Raw genomic sequence first — 13,183 nt, forward strand, 5'->3', positions numbered from 1 at the left:
TTCTTTTCTCTGGCATGTTTGTTAAGAATACAGTATATAAGACATATAACATATTAAATATGTGTTAATTGACTGTGTTATTTGTAAGGCTTACAGTAGGCTATTAGTAGTTAAGTTTTGGGGGAGTCAAAGTTATAGTGGATTTTCTACTGTGCAGGGGGGCCAGCACCCCAACCTCCGTGTTGCTTAAGGGTCAACTGTACATGTTATTTCCTTTCCTGTAAGAGAAAAATGATGAGAAGTTCTTTTCTCCAATAAGTGTCTTCAAAATGTAGCAGATGTGAAATGTGTTGGCGCCATCATTTTGCGTCTCACTTTGAAAACTTATTATTTAAAATCGTACTAAAGCCTACCTTACTTTTCCAACCTTAGAAAAAATGTTCCAAAGAAAAGGGGTGAAACCAAGCTAGTTTGCCCTGAAATTTGAAATTATCTTTTAAAAATATATATTGACGTTAATTACTTCCAAACTAGAGATCAGTTGCATACAAATGGCAGGTCACCCTAATCCACCCTATGACTGCACTTAGATTCATGAGGAATTGTGCCATCTAGAAAGGGCAGAGAGGAGGAATAGAGTGCTCTGCGTCTTGAAATATAAACATGCACATGGCCACATGCTTTGATTCTGTTGTCACTGTGTACTTACTGCTAGGAAGAGGGCATGTTTGTATATTTTTATGCTAATTATTATCCAAGTTGTTAATGATTTACGCTTTCAGAACCATATAAAGATTTTTTTCCTTTCAGATATAAACTATCTTGCATTGTTCTTCTGATCATATGAGGGATAAATTTGCCTAAATATTCTTCAGACCATAATAGTATGTCCATATAAATGCCAGTAGCAAGAGTAGAATCAACCACAACTGCCTTAGTAATTATTTAAAGCATGTCTGCCTATAAGTAATTGGCATTTTATATAATCAAGAATCTTTGATATAATAATCTCTCAACTATTTGAAACACGGCTCACATGTATTAATTTTTTAAGCAAATATATATATAATATCAGTGTATATGAAAGTAAAGTTTGGACTTTAGAACAGCTTCTTAGAATCCTGACTTAAATGTCTACAGTAATAGTTGGCTTAAAAAATTTAGCACACTGTCACTATGATGAAAAAAATTACTATAAAATATTTAAAACATTGTTCCACCCTAACATTTAGAATATTCTCACATGTGTGGTTAAAACCTATTGTGATTGTTCTTAGAATTTAGATAAAAAATGTTCCAGAAAGATTGAAGAGAAGCACTTTAGTCAATTTTTAGTTGTTGAAGCATGAAGAAATGGCATTTCATTGACATTTTAAAAATTATTCAGATTCCCTCTTTGAATTCAAGAGTTTCAAAGATATCTTATTTTAAAATACCAAAATAGGAATAGAATATGAAGGGCTGGTTATGAGTGATATGATACACATTTATGAGAGGATGAGATTACAATAACAATACCTCCTCTCATAGAATAGCCAGCAAGTCTCCACTAAAGAACAGTGCCTTGATTTTATAGATGTTTAATCATGGATATTGAGTTACTGTGAACCATTTGTAGACACAGGAGTTTATTAAAGACTTATATAATATCTTTCAAGTATTTAGAATAGTGTTGAAATTAAGCCTGCATCCCCTCGATTTTCAGCGGTGCTGATACCTAATAAACTCAACCCCTTGCATGCCAAAATTGGCTTAAAGCCCATCTGTTACCCAAGCTACACTTCAAGCATCAAGGTTCAAAAATGTGATTTTGAATATGCAAGAGTTTGAGGAATTCACTACTCACACTTTCTTGAACAGTCTATCCAAGTGCATCAAGCAAAATGTGAGTAAAGAAAGTTTGACCAAAGGATTGATAGTAATGTTGAATACATTTAATAGTAGATCTAAGATTAAAAGGTGAAAGTGAGCGTGAGAAGAGTGTAAGAATGCTTTGTGTTCTGACAAAGAGAATGTAGCACCCAGGTCCTACCTGCTTGGATGCATTGCCAGTGCCCACGGTAGGCCATTTTATCCAGGTTTTTAGGTTTTGTCTTGTTTTGTTTGGTTTTTTTCTTTTCAGGAGTGTTAGTCCAAGACCAATAACTCCGTAACTGGTAGATTTGGAAGACTTTAATAGTGCTTAACATTCTGTAAATAGCTTTATATCAGTTTTCTTTTTCTTTTTTTCTGAGAGATTCTTTTCAATATACCCCATCATGGTTGAACTCAAAAATCATTGCTTATTTAAAATCTACAACTGCTGACGTTTTGTAACGTTCGCATTCCAGGTAATTGCTTTTTTGTGCATTTTCTGTATTTTTCTCCATCAGTCTACCTAGATATTTGTTAGATTTAAAATTTTAATATTTTTCTAAAAAAGTGAGCTTGTGCATTTTTAAATATATACCCAGTTGCTTTAATTCTGCTTTTTCGTTTTATTTCTACTATTTCCTCGTTTTTCCGTTTTTTGGTTTTTGGGTTTTTTTTTTTTTTGACATGGAGTCTTGCTCTGTCGCCCAAGCTGGAGTGCAGTCGCGTGATCTCTACTCACTGCAACTTCCACCCCCCACGTTCAAGCAATTCTCCCACCTCAGCCTCCCGAGTAGCTGGGATTACAGATGCATGCCACCATGCCAGGCTAATTTTTGTATATTTAGTAGAGAGTGGGTTTCACCATGTTAGACCAGGCTGGTCTCGAACTCCTGAACTCAGGTGATCCACCTGCCTCGGCCTCCCAAAATGCTGGGATTACAGGCGTGAACAATGTAGCCTGGCTATCTCCTTCATTCTTTATGTTTATTTTACTGGTTTTATCTCTCTCTCTCTTACTGTTTCTCTCCTTCTCACATTCATTTTGTAGTTGTCAAATAGCCCAGGTGATGTTACAGATTTACTCCTTATAAAAGGAGGCATTACACATTACACATGCATCTTAGTGGCCTTACAAAAGTGTTTGGTTTATTTGTAGTGACTATTCACCTTTAAAATATTTCAATATTCATTAAAATAGCTTCCAACCAATATTATTACACTTATGTTTCTAACTTTCGTTTTTGTATTCATATCTGCCTTCATTGCTGTTTGTTTAGGAAATATATTCTGTGTCACGTTATTTCCGTGAAAATTGTTTGAATTTGTGGTATGGTCTAGAAAATGTTAATTTTTGTAAGTATTCTGTATGAACATGAAAATAACATGAATTATAATATTCATGTTCCTTATATAATATTTGCCCTTTTTAAAATCCACTAGCTTCTTTTAAAACTTACTCTTTTAATTTTTTCTTTTATCTATTACTGAAAGACGTGTGTTTGAAATGTCTATAATATTTGGGGGCTTACCCATTTTTACTTACTTTCTGATATTTTTGCTTTATATAACTTGACTCTCACTCTAAATACGTGTGTGTCTGTGTGTGAGAGAGAGAGTGTGTGGTTTGTATGTATATATATATATGTATGTATCAGGCTAATGCACATTTAATTCATCACATCTTCTTAATAACTTAAAACTTTTATCACATTGGTTAGACTAACTTATTTTAATAAATGTTTCTAACTTACATTCTATTTTGTCTACATAGCAACTTTTTAAAAAATTATATTCATGTAGTATGATTGTATGTATATCATATATACACAGTATCTGTATGGTTTGAACTTCAAACTTTCTATAAATTTATATATTAGTTGTGTCTCTTGTAACTATGATAGAGACGGATGTTTTAAATTTTGCCAATCTTTGTATTTTAACAAAAACATTGTCTACTTAGGTTTAAGTTAATCTGTGATCATTTATACTTAATTTTGTATTATTAATTTGTTGTGTATATATATATATAAAATGTCTCAGTTTCTCCTATCACTTTCTGTCTTCTTGTTTTAAAATTATGACTTTTATTTTTATTGTTTTCATAGATACAACAGAGAAATGCATAATGTCCAGTCAATTTATTAAAGTTCCAAACTCGGTGGCACGCAGTGGCTCACGCCTGTAATCTCAACACTTCGGGAGACCGAGGCGTGTGGATCACGAGGTCAGGAGTTGGAGACTAGCCTGACCAACATGGTGAAACCCCGTCTCTACTAAAAATACAAAAATTAGCCAGGCATGGTGGCACGCGGCTGTAATCCCCGCTACTCAGGAGGCTGAGGCAGGAGAATTGCTTGAACCTGGGAGGCAGAGGTTGCAGTGAGCGGAGATGACGCCACCGCACTCCAGCCTGGGAGAAAGAGTGAATGAGACTCCTTCTCAAAAAAAAAAAAAAAATTTGCAAAGTCATACCTTTCTGCTCTTGTCAGACAATTAAGGGGTCTTTGAATACTTTAGCCCTAATAATTTGCTTCCTAACATACATATTGCAGTGCTTATCTAATTTTAAATATCCTTTTGTTTCAACACCTAATTTTCTATTTTGATCTATCTGTATGTTTACAATATATTTTGCTCTGGGTTCATTCTTTGATTTCAGAACTTCAATCTTTCTGAAGCATGTTTTCAGAGTTTCCTTTTAGTTTCTTTAGTGGAATTCTGCTGCTGGTGTTTTGTTTTTTGTCTCTAAATATGTGATTTAGCCATAGGTTGATGAATATGTTTCTTGGTTGAGAATTTCAGAATGGCATTATTATTCTTAACAAATAATATTGTTTATTTTACATTTCATGCTTTCAGATTTCAATATGATTAAAGGTAATTTGATTTTTCTAGTGCTAATTGAAATATTTTTCCCTTCCTGATTGTTTACTATTTCTCTACGAGATATGTAGATGTAGGTTTATCTCCATTGTAGCTTGCTTAGCATGCATAGAAGTTTTGAATATGTGGATTAGTGTCTTACAAAAGTCTAGAGAACTTTCAGCCAAAATACCATCACATATTGTCCCTTCCCAGTTCCCTTCTTTTTGAGAACACTCACTAAACACATGCTACACTTTCTCACTGTATCTTCCATGTCTTCATGATCCTGTCCACATTGTGCCTTTTTTTAAAATTTCTGTAATGCATTCTGAAATATTTATGAACTCTCACCATGGCCATGTCTAATCTGATGAGTTCATTTTTGAGTATTTAATTTAAAATATTATATACAAACTACTTTTCAAATTTACTACATCAATTTTTAAGTCTCTTAAAAATATATTCATTTCTTTTTAATTTTTTGAAAGCAAATGTGCTTTATAATCTAACAGTGATATTTCTACTAATGAACCTTTGTGGATCTGTTTGTACTCTTTTTCTGCTTTCCTTTCAAATGGTGGAATATCATTTCCTTGCGTACTTGGATGCCTTTGAATGACAAAGATTTATTTTTCTCTGAAAATTATTATTGTGCACTTTTGCATATTAGTAAGAAGAAAATTTGCCAAAGAGAATTTGAATTTTTTGTGAGTCTACTAAAGGCACCACCATTCTGGGACCACATTATATTAATTCTTGGCCTAAAGGTGTTTGGACGTATGTTTGGACAGCACATTTAAACAATTTTTAAATTAATTGCTGTAAATCATTAATGATTGAGTCTCTTTAAATCTGTCCAATCTCAAGTCATTTTTATTTGCCATTTCCAGGGAATGTGAAATGAAACTAATTTACCTCTGATTCTTCTTTATACTGAGGATATAAATTTTGTTGCTAGCTCTTTGGAAGAGCTCCTGTGTGATGCCCTATCTTGGGAAACACTATGTATTTCTTTACTGTCCTATGTGATGTATGACAGTAGGAATCTGCACTCATTCATTTTGCTACATGTCCATAGGGCAAAATCAGTTTCAGTGTTTAGGTGTATTTTGTCTGCTCCCTGCATTCCCCTGGTTTTGACCTTATATTTTACTTTTTTTTTTGTGAACATACCAAGGCTTCAATTTTTTTCCAGTAATATAATCAACTATACTATAAGAGAAAAATTTTGATAAAACACAAATTTCATGTTTTCCTACTCGAATTGGCTTTTATGTAAAAATACAGGTAAAATTTATTTGTGCTTTTTTGCTATTTCTGTTTTGCTATTCTCTATTTGTCTATGTCTTCACCACATAGACACAATTAGGGAATTTTGTACACTCTTGTGACAACTGCTTTGATAGTAACAAAATGTATTTCTCGAACTCCTAGGTATAAAACTCAAGTATCCACGATTTAAATTCTTTTTTGCTCACTTCTATTATGTTTCCAGTCTCAATATAAATCGATGCCAATCCAGAAATACAAGCATTATTCTAATGCTTCTCACACATTACTGATATAGATTAAATTTTCTAGATCTCCTTAAATACTATCATTTTTCACTACTTGTATCTTAACTGTTAAGTTCAACATTTTCTGTAATATTAATATATTGTGAAAATTTCCTTACTTTCTTCTTTGTCCCAGGTTCAATGTTTTGCAGTCTCTACCTCACCCTGTGAAGCATAAACATTGTACATGCTGTACAAATAATACATCGTTCATGTACTTAGAGATTGCACAATTTTTATTTGGTTGACAATAGCTAATGTTTTCTTCTTCATTTTCTATTTCCTGATTTTTCTTTATTTAGTATATACTACATTGTCATAAAAATAAGAACGTTTTACAAACTAAAGCAAAAGCAACCGTAGGAATAAAATGCACAAATAAAATATATAAACATACGTTTAGATGTACCACGTACCCTTGTAATTTATTTAGACTTTTAATTTTAGTACAATTTTAATTAAAGTCTGTGTATTATCTATCATCGTTTTAGTATATTTTATATAACAAATTGTGTAAATCAAAAAGTCTCAAAGTCATTATAATCTATATTGGCAGAGGTTGATCTCCAAGGAATAATTTCTCTCCTAAATTTTGCCAATCCAAATTTCACTCTACCGTCATTCTTTTAATCAGTTTCAGAGGAATAATAAATTTCAAAATTGTTCAAGATACTTCTTTTAGTTCAAGTACCTTTTGACAGGTGTAAAACTATAGACAGACTGATACAAACATATTCTAATTGACTCAAAATTATGTGGGACCTATTTTAAAATCTAGATTTTAAAATGTCATGTCAACATACACATGTTCTCCTTGTGAAATAATTGCTTTTTATTCTCTGGATAGAATAATTTAATCTTTAAACCTTCAATTCACTCTTAGAAACAAAATACTACATAAGGATATGCTTATAAAAATAATTCCCAACTAGTTTTTCAGTTCAGAAATATATGTGAAGAATCATCAAACATCTAATGAATTTCAAGGAGAAATGGGTTAGTAATTTATTCCATATGTCTCAATTTTTCCTAGACTCAAGACTTCCTTTAAAATAATTGTAGGCATTTAAGAAACCATGTAAACTAAAAAGAAGAAATTGTGACGCTGCCACTTAGGCTTTTTAAGTCTTTGGACATGATTCAATATATTTTTTAAATTGTATCTTAATTAGACATTGTGAGTTCACCATCTTCCTGTCAATATAGCATCCAAGCTGATTATCATAGATTACAAGTTCAGCTATCAACTGTGTTCTGAGACTATAAAAAAATAAATGAACGTATTTGTTTGGGTATTCTTAAAGCAGGAGTGAGGACACAGCGAAAGTGAGACAAGGAAAAGAGAACAAAATAAAACAGGAAAGATAGAAAAGCCAATACCACACGTGTTAAGAGGTAAGTTCCTGTGTTAGATATCTGGGCTTAATTTTATGGGAAGCTGTGTGGAGCACGCCTCAGAGTTACATCACTGAATCCAGGGAGATTCTTCTTAGTTACCCTCACCTTTTCTTCCCACTTCATGCCCAGTAACAAGCTCCCGTGCTGCTAGAGAAAGTCCTCAGCTAGAAACTGGTGCAAATTCTGGAGATGAGACCTTGTAGAGTGTTAAGAATGGTTTTCTTCCCAGCAGCTACAGGTAAGGAATAGGGGCTGGGCTATTAATACATCTGCTACAAACCAATAAAGCCCTTATGCTCCTTTTGGTGATTGACAATGTATTTAAAAATATTAGATGATCAAGAAGGGCTGCAGAAAGGAGGAAACAGAAAAAAACAGCACAGCTCTTGGTTTATTTTTATTCATTTCATCAGTTTCAAGGAAAATATGTTGGGAGTTCCTGGCATAGAGAATGTCACAAAGACATGTTTTCAATAGTAGTGCTATCCCTAGGGCAGAGAAGACCCAGAGAAAGCCCAAGTGGCTGCTGGAACAAAGTCAGACACCGTGCCACCTGTCCACACTCCTTGGCTCTGCCATCATGCTGAAGATCGCTTTAAAGGACTGGCTTCCCTCCCCCCAAAATTAAAAGAGCACAGACTGAGAAACTGAATGTGGGAGACAGCAGTGGATTATGCTGTTCTCAGAGCTCACCTCAGGTTTGGAAGCATTCTTTCAAATTAACCCATCTCAGGCCGTCTGCAGAGAAGAAAGGTGGTACCTAACTTTTTTTCTTGTCAGCATTTGGTAGGGGTGTTTTATTGACCAAATATTTTCCCACAACCTAGTTTTTTGTGACTAACTAAATATAGTAGAGTTTTAAATTTTATCATCAAAATCTATAGACAATTTTTGATGAAAATAGACTCCATATCTATGTCCTGCTTTTCTTCTTCTTATTAATTACATTGCTGTATAAAAGAACAAGACTTCAGAATCAAGAATATCTTGTCTCTTGGCATTGAATTTATACAAGGTGCTCTTTCTTTAATGCTTATCAAAGGACATATTTTTACTCATTAAAAAGGAAGATCGGAATCTAGTTGTATGCACTGCTCCAACATATTAATAATTAAAATTAGGAGGTAAATGTGGTCAAAGCTATAGAAAGACTGAGATGTCATTTATATTGATTACTGTCTAGCCCTCTACAAACAGAAATTGTTAAATAATAGTTTATACAAATATTTTGTAGCATTTCAAATATTTGAGTGCTTGAAGTTTCTCCTCTTCTATAGTTCAGATTATCAATTTGAAGACTTACTCCGCTAGTTAATATGTTTTTAGTCTCGTTTGAGTATTATGTAAAAGCAATTTTCAGTTAAATGTGTTTCTCTTACATAAAACATTACGAATTATTGAGGATTTAATTACTTATTCATGTTCCTGTAATGTCTTTAGAAGATTTTCTTATTATTACCTATCAATATATGTATGCTTTGTCAAAGAAAAATCAAACATATATATCATTGAAATTGAAACTTTTTAAAATTACTTATTCCATTGAAAAACCACATCCATAGGAACACTTACAATATAATATTGTGAACATGTAAACATATACCCTATATCTATTTTATGTATAAGCATGTATGATTAAAAATATAGTGAATAATTTTTAAACCTAGTATTATAAAGTAAAAATTTGTTAACTTCTGATGATTATTTGTTAATTAAGATAAAATTATTTTGATTTGGGTGATTTTAAATAAAGAAAAATATTAAATTACATGACAAAAATTCTTTATAAAATGTTTATGATTTTTACATTGGTTTTATCACTTTTTCCACTATTTTATTTTAAGATGACCTGCCTGATTTAAAACACTGTATTCATCTTAATTAAATTAAATTCCATTTGTAAAAAAATTAACAAATGATTTGCTTTATTGTACAGTGCGGTTATAAACTGAGTCAGTATCTCAAGATTTGATCCCCATTATCATCATCTGTGGTCCTATTTGTTTTATAAATGTATTGTCTTTTTCCATGCCTGTCACATCTCTATTGCTCTTTCATTTTTCTCTTTGTCCCTTATAGGGAGCATTGCCTATCTCTAGATTAAGAAAAAGTTGCATCATAACAAAGCACAATAACCTACTCAATCTTTCTCACACAGAGAAATGTTTGTTAAGTAATTAAAGTGAAGATGATTATACAAAGAGCTTGAATAAATTAGATGCCAAAGTACCCTTGTGATTCAGAATATGAATGGTATTTAATTTCTTTGAAATCATTAATTGCTGAGTGACATTAATTAATGCCAATATTCCAGAAGATGTTCTAGTGAGTGAAATGTATACAATATGCAAAAGATTCAGAACTCTGAAGGGCATCATTATTCTATAATTAAGAATTAATTCACATTAATTATTGGGGAGAAATAATTATTAAGAATTAATGAATGAGAAAATGTTTTTATTTTTTATTTAGAAAATTATTTTGTGCATGAGCATTACCGCAAGTTTTGCAAGAAACATAAATTTAAAGAAACAATTATGTGCACAAGATGAATTTAATAACATCTTGATATATTCCACGATTGCGGTTTTATTTGGTAAATCTTTAAATGCACACCATTTAAAGATAATAAATGAATCTTGGAAACCTTGTAGGTAAGGGTAAATATGAGGATGCATCCAGTTACATTTACACACACATACAGTTACATTTACACACGCATACATGCATACAGACTGATTCACGTGTGTATATATATATATATGAATTTACTAACTGATGCTAACTAGTATTTATACGAGCCAGTTGGATTGATATATATTGTTGAACCTGAGAAATATTTATTGTATACATGTTTAAAATACACTCAGAAATAAATACTAATTGCACTAGGCATTTGAAACTATACTAAAATATAAGCTGTGAATATTTTTTGATCATTACAAATTCTTACACTGAATAAATATTTCTTTTTTTACAATATTAGTTTGATACCTGTGTACATTTTTTTACAATGTGTTATTTTATTTTTGTCATAGAGTCATGTCATGCATAACAACATTTCAGTCAAAGATGGATTACATATACAAAAGTGGTCCCACGAGATTATAATAGATATTCCTACATGCTTTTCTACGTTTAAGTATGTTTAGATACATAACCTGTTACCACTCTGTTCTTATTGCCTGCAGTATTCAGTACAGTAATGTAGTACACAAATTTGTAGCCTGGGAGAAAGTGGCTATACCATAAAACCTAGACGTGGTAGGCTGTACAATCTAGGTGTTTGTAATATTCTCTGTGATGTTTGCAAAATGATGAAATTGCCTACGGATGCATCTGTTAGAACGTATCCCTATCATTCAGTGATGTGTGACTGTACAAAAATGCTCAATGTAAGTTTCAATGCCCTCCATAAAATTGTTCTACTGTGAAATACAAATCTCTCACCCATGGCCTGAATATGTTTGCAAACTAAGAAGATCATGGGAAGGAGAATGTGCTGGCATCGCTGGGATGATTTTCTCACACTACATGAATAATATCTACAGACTTCGTGAATATGAGCCACTTGCATAGAGTTAAAGTAGACATCTCTTTGCTGGGAAATTTATCAAATGGGAGTATGAAGCGTGTTTACAAGATACTTGTTTGTTTGTAGCTGGTAGGCCTACAGTGGCTCATGGCAATGGTTGAGGTTGCTAAGATTTGGTGGAAGAAGGCAAAATGAAATGGCCACTTATATGGTATATGGTATATGGATCACTTGTTTCAGTTGAGTTACAGACTCAGCTGGCTATTTCTCCCAATGTTAGTTATTTGGAGAAAAAAAACGTGATGGTAATTTTGGGGTAGCAAACACAATATTTGATGAAAGCAAATTTATTGAGGGTTAGACAAACTACAAGATACTTTAGGCTGCAAAATCAACATGAGACTTCTGGCCCAAATTGTGCAGAGTTTGCGTCATGCTGCACAGTTTAAAGGGAGAGGCCATGTAAGAAGATTCTCACTTCTGACACCAATTGCCAGTTCAGGGGTTTCCCCTGAGCACCCTCAGTTTCAACAATTTACTAGAAAGACTCACGGAACTCATTGAATGCCATTGTACTCATGGTTTATAATAGAGAAAGGGTAGAAATTAGGATCAATTGAAGAGACATAGCATATAAGTTGGAATCTAGGAGATTTTGAATGTTAAGTTTCCATTGTCTTCAGGACATATTACCTGTCATTGTTGTACAGCAATAAACATGGAGTACTACCAACCTGGGGAGCTCACCTGATGCTAAAAAGACACTATTTACAAAATGAAAAGACAAATGAAAGGATGACATAAGATGATGTTCCACATTAAGGCACTGGAACGAATAGCAAACTAAACTTAAAGGAAGAAGAAGGAAGAAAATAAAAATTAGAGAAATCAATAATTTATATTAATATTTTTTAGTGTTGAGTAATTGATATTAATTCTTGACTAGCTTTTCTAAAAAAGATTAATATTCACTTCCCAATTTATTCTGTGGGGCCAGAGTTACCTTGATACAAAAATTAGTCCAAATAGCATAGAAAAATAAAACTACTATAAGTATAAATGCAAAATTCCTTAAAAAATACTAACAAATCAGATCTAGCAACATATAAAAGAACTATACACTATGACAAAGTGAAACTTATACAAGTAATCCCAGGTTGGTTTAACAGCCCAAAGTCCATTCAGGTAATACATCTTATCCGTCGAATAACAAACGAGAATTGCATGATCATCTCGATAGATTCGGAAAAGACATTTAACAAAATCCAAATGCTTTAATGATTAAAAATAAAAATAAAAACTCAATGAACCAGGATTAGAGAACTTTCCACACCAGATACATGGCACCTGTGAAAAGCCAACAGCGAGCATGCAACTTAATGGTAAAGGATACTTTCCCGCTATGGTTAGAGATAAGAATAGGATATATACTTTGACCTCTTCTAGTCAACACTGTACTAAAGATTTTATGCAGGGCAAATCGGCAACTAAAAAAATAAGAGTAACCCATATTGAACAGGAAGAAATAAAACTTTATTTGAAAATAACATTCTTGTATATAGAAAATTTTAAGGAATCCACTGAACGATAGAACTCGTAAATTATTTCAGCAATATTACAGCATACAAGGTAAATGTACAAAAAATCAATTGCACACATCTACAATGAAAACCCCAAAATCAAATTAAGAAAACACTTCAATTTAAAATAGCATCAAAAAAAGAAACAATAATTAATTTGGAAAATGTGATACAAGATTTTACTCTGAAAATTAAAAATATTGTTTAAAGAATATCTAAATAATTAGCAAACATCTTCCACCCATGAATTGGAAGATTTAATATTGTAGTACTTTCCAATTTAAACTACAGATTTGATGAAATCCCTGCAAGTATCCCAACAGACTTCTGTCTAGAAACTGACAAGCTGATTCTAAAATACACATGGAATTGTAAGGGACTCAAAATAGCCAAAATAATCTAGAAAAAAGAAAACATATTAGGATAATTCACACCCCCATGCTCCAAACCTTACT

General features: G+C 32.4%; 1 long non-coding RNA gene across 1 annotated transcript; it reads left to right on the plus strand.

Moving 5' to 3' along the window:
• Positions 1-1,800: 1,800 nt before the first annotated feature.
• Positions 1,801-10,597, plus strand: LOC112208145 (uncharacterized). The gene is made up of 5 exons (XR_002942471.3): positions 1,801-2,270; positions 3,900-4,018; positions 7,523-7,610; positions 7,743-7,851; positions 8,106-10,597. It is a non-coding gene; the product is annotated as an uncharacterized LOC112208145 (long non-coding RNA).
• Positions 10,598-13,183: the final 2,586 nt, after the last annotated feature.

The sequence above is a fragment of the Pan troglodytes genome, chromosome 12 (genome assembly GCF_028858775.2).
Source record: "Pan troglodytes isolate AG18354 chromosome 12, NHGRI_mPanTro3-v2.0_pri, whole genome shotgun sequence".
Lineage (NCBI taxonomy): Eukaryota > Metazoa > Chordata > Mammalia > Primates > Hominidae > Pan > Pan troglodytes.